Raw genomic sequence first — 5161 nt, 5'->3', positions numbered from 1 at the left:
GCCGGATGTGGTGTTTCTCCTCCCATCAGTGGCTATTCCATCCACCTCTATTAGGAGCACTTCCCTCTGCCCTTCTTGGGATCTAAACGATAACGGTTTCCCCTCTCCTCTGTACATTGGACTCTGACGTTTACCAATGCTCAAGCTCTCCCATTAAAACAACATCAGAACCAAACCACTTTACTCAACCCTTCTTCCTCCACATACTGCTGTCTCTCTCCTGCCCTTCACAGCTAACACTGTCAAAGGAGTTGTCATACTTGCATCTTTACATGTTCACCACCCGCTTAGTGTTAACTCCCTCTGTTATCTGCCATGCCACAAAAATGGTTCTCTCAAGTTACCAGTGGCCTCCACACGATACAACACAATGATGCCACAGGATGCAACATTCAGCCTTGCTCGGCTTGCCAACAGCATTTGACACTCCTGAACACACCCTTCAGCTGGAAGCCCTCTCTTCCCTTTTGTAATGCTCATTCTGGTTTCCTCCTGCCCCTCTGTCCCTTTTATAGGTTCACCGTCTTCTACAAGGGCTCCAAGTTTTAGAGAACCTCAGAGCTCTATGCTGGAGCTTGCCACTCTGTACCCCTCTTGTCCTCTGTACTTTCTCCCTCACACTGTATCTAGTCCAGGCTTCCACTCTCACCATAATGCAAATGGCCCAGGAATGTATATCTCAAGCCCACTCTGTTCTTGCCTATTCTTCAATAATACCTCAAACTCAACAAGTTCAAAATTAAAGCCATGATTTTCTTGTCTGTACCTGGTTCCCTGACTCATAAGTGGGTCATCATCCATTCAGTTGCATAAGTAGAAGCTAAAGCTTCATCTTTGACTCCTTCTCCACTCCTCTTTTCTACTCTCGTCCCCTCCAATCTGCCTTCCACACTGTGGCCACTGTTTTCCAAACACTAATTCTATCAAAACATCTCTTCCATAAAACTCTCACTTGGTTTAAAGATAACAGCGAAGTTTCCTAGCACAGTCCACATAGTCTTCGCTCTGACCTCTCCTTCTTGCCCAAGTCCGTCACACGCCATGCTCTCCTCCACTGCTCCAGCTGCAGACACCTCAGCCTCCCTTCAATCCCCCACCCTCACCAAGTTCCCTCCTGTAATAAGCCTGTGCATGTGCTGTTCCCTCTGCCTTGGTTTCTTTTGTCCTCTGGCTCACCTGCACCCATGCTTTAGACCTCACAGCCACTGCCAAGCACTAAGGCCCCTGCCAAGGCCAAAGCCCCCATGTACTTCTCCTTCCTACAATACTTTCAAGCCTACATTTCCATTGCATTTACTGAATGTTTAATGGACAACCAATCCTCCCAATAGCATAAGTGCCATTAGGGCAGGGACAGGCCTGATTTATCTGCCATTGTGTCCCCAGCATTCAGCGTGGGGCCCGCCCTCAGAGGATCCTGGGATAAGCACCACAGTCTACTCTCTCTGATACAGAGAGTCGATTTTACAGTCAGACTGCCTGGGTTCAAATCTCACCTTTATCACTTGCTGACCTGAGATCTTGAGCATGTCACTTCATTTTTTATACCTCAGCTTTCTCATCTACCCAGTGAGAATGGGAATGGCCTTACTACCTTTCGCAGAGGGTTGTTGTGAGCGTGACGTGAACTGATGTGAGTCCAGTGCTCAGGGGGGGCCCCACTGGAAACTAAACTAAGTCCTCAATAAATGCTAGCTGTTGCAATGATCATTTCTCTCTGAGTGAATAAAATAACACATTGGTAAACTGGCCTGCACACAGAATACTTACCTCTAAGCTCCCTTAGCACTCTTTGACTGCTTCTACCCTAACACATCTTAGTATCGCCTGCTATTGGGGAGAAATTTTCACAGACCACACGGGGGTACTAAAACTAGAATTACACGAATCATCTTATTAATTTGACAGGCTTTACTGTTCTTATAGCTACATGAGCCTAATGAAAATTTTTTAACTTCAATTACATAAGCACATATTTCATGGTGTTACTTTGACATATGAGAGGAACCAAAGAAATTGCACGTTAGAATTAGAAAATGTTTGTGCCAGGAAGTCTAATGTGGGTGGAACCATGCCATCTTTTCAATGACTGGAAAACTGAGGCTTAGAAAATTCAAATGACCACAATNGAAGCAGACCCCAAACCAGACCTGAGTGCCGGACCGGGGCCCCTCTGCTCCACAAATTTGATTAAAATACTGAAGTCTGCACAGTTGTTTGGCGTAACAAAAAACCTCACAGGTTTTCTAGGATACACTGCAGATTCACTACCTGAGGCAAAGTCATTTTTTAACAATTTCCATTTTACCATTCTTTTGACTTTAAGACAGTATCAGATTTGAGGTCTTTCAAATTAATTTCCACACCAAGTTTAAGATAACTACGCAGAGAGGCTCATTACAAGAGAAAGTGGCGTTATTAGCAAACAAAATTAAAAATGAACATGCAGGTTCTCCACTTACCGCTTTATCTCCCAGAGCTGTTCTGATACTAAGTCTTACTTTAAAAGCATTTTCTGCATCTGCCAGAAAGAAAAAAAAGAGCAGTATTTGATGATAAAATCTGCCAAAACATAAGACCAAATGTTTAACCAACTCAAATAAATAGAACACCGAACTTCAGTTAAACTGCCCCAAATACGCCTGAGTGTTTAACTACAATCACCTTAGAGGGTTTAAAATTTTCTTTCAAACTCATAAAACAGGCAGAGTCTCAACTTTCAAGCTACAACGTGTCTGCAAATTTAGAAAAATAAACAGGTCTTTATTGTCAATCATTTAGTAAACTGTTAATCTATTTTTAAGTGTCCAGGCTACATACCTGGTTGACAGAGTTCAGCATGAACAGCAGTCACCAGAAAAAAGAGCAGGCACAACATTCTTTCAGAGTGGAAAACACAAGGCAAACGCAGGGATNCTGATATCGTGTCACAGGTGACCCATTTCTGTTTGGTTACTCCGCCTGAGGAAGCTGTGTTCCTCTCCTTCACCTTGACTGCAAGGGCACAGGGGCAGGAAAAGTTGTGCTAGGGGGAGAGACAGCCAAAATTAGGCCAGTCATTCTAGCAATTTCACTATTAAGTGAAATAGAAATTTCCTAGAAGGACAAGCTCACATAACTTACTCCTGAAAACAAAGTCAGAGTAGGTGAGGTTATCTTGGGAAATGTTAGACTGGGTAAAGTCATCAGGAGAATAGAAAAGCCAGTATGTAGAGAGTTTAACAAAGCCAGTATGATTACTTGCATCAGGGAACAAAGCCATGTTAGAGACAAATCTGATTCAGCTTTCCTTTAGCCTTAAACTTCATAAAAGAATCAAACATCTCTCTTTTGCTCTTACATAGTTACCTATGTGACTAGGATTGATGATAGTAAAATACTGAAGTGTAGTTAAGCCATTCTTTGAAAAGCAAAGAAACTGTTTCCTTTTGAATTATGATTTCTCTCTTTTTTGAAGATAGAGTTAACCTCTGATTAAACAATTTCTATGTGCCAGTCGCCCTATCAGTGCTCAACAGACTGTAAAAAATTGCCCTGACTAAAACCGTTGACATACAACATTATATTAATTTCAGGTGTATCAAAGACTAATTCAATATTCATATCCATTACAAAATGCTCACCATAGTAAGTATAGTTGCCATCTGTCACCACATAGTTATTACATTTGCATTGACAATGTTCCCTATGCTATACTTTACTTTCACTATTCTATACTTTATAGACATTTGTTTTCTCATTTAAAACATGACAGGGAAGAAAAAAGAGCAGCAGAAGTTCCATATAGAAAATACAGAGAAGCCAAAAGAGAAAAATACAAAATCATCCATAATACCACTGACACGAATGACCAATGTTAATATATTTTAAGAGCTGAAACATACCTGCCTTAGCCTGGGATCTTCTGGTGTGTTCCTGTGTGATGCTGCTGTTCTGTCTCATTGCAGCAGCACATCAGAACAGTAATAGTAGAATTAACACAGAGCCTGGGTTTTACCTTATTCTAGTAGTTTCTGTCTACAGGATCTGGTGAGTCACTTCAAATTTGATGTATTGTGAGGTAAAAAGGCTCCTTTTGTCTGGTTTACCAAAAATCATTTTGATCAATAATTGATGTTGAATTTCATCGACTGCACTTTTAATTTAACATTACTATGATCCTAGAGGTTTTAAAATTTGATGCATTTTATGAATAAATTTTTTAGAGGCGCTTTGGTGGCTCAGTCGGTTAGGTGTCCAGCTCTTGATTTTGGCTCGGGTAGAGATCTTACCATTCATGGGATCGAGCCCTGTGTCAGGATCTGCGCTGACAGCTTGGAGCCTGCTTGGGATCCTCTCTCTCTCCACCCCCCACCGCCAAAATAAATAAACTTTAAAAAATTTTTTTTACATTGATTCAATTCTTAGATGAACTTAGTTGGATGAATTTTAACATGCTTCTGGACTTAACTGGTGTGTTTTTCCTTAGGTTTTTAAATCTATTTTCATAGAAATAGAATATCATTTAGGTTTCTTTTCAAGTGCTGATTCTTGAAGTTTATTTTTTTTCTGGTCCTTACATCACCATCTTGAAAATGGTATAAAAAGATTTCTAACATCATCTAGGTTTACAAATACTTTAAAATGCAGGAAAAAATTGCAGAAGAAATGCAGAGTTGGAGAAGCTGAGCCATACATATTTTGGAAGAAGAGTTCTTTCAAGACTTTCATTTCTTATAGTCATACACTGCAGGTTTCATAATTCTGAGTTCATTTTGGCTGTTACAAATTCCAAGAAAACCTTTACTTCATCAAGATTTTCCAGCATTCCCATGGGCTTTATACAGCATTTTCATTGCCATATTTCCTCTGTATTTTCTAGCATGCATATAAATATTTTCTCTTTTTCTACTCTTCTTGCCAGAGGTGTGTCTACTTCTGTTGTTTTGTTTAATCAAAGAACAAGATCGTGGATTTAATTTTCAAGTCTTTTCTTCCTGCTTTCTGAGTCATCCATCCTATTTATTTTTATAAAGTCCTCACTCCTGTTGTCATTTTACTGATTTTCTTGTTCTTCTTATAAGTCTTGAGTTGACAAACAGGCTCACTATTTTTAACCTTTCTCATTTAATAATGAAAATATTTGTAGCTATGAATTTTCCTTGGAGTATTTTTCTGGCCA

Source organism: Crocuta crocuta, unplaced genomic scaffold (assembly GCF_008692635.1).
Source record: "Crocuta crocuta isolate KB4526 unplaced genomic scaffold, BGI_CrCroc_1.0 scaffold5536, whole genome shotgun sequence".
NCBI lineage: Eukaryota > Metazoa > Chordata > Mammalia > Carnivora > Hyaenidae > Crocuta > Crocuta crocuta.
Note: the sequence above shows the minus strand (reverse complement) of the source record.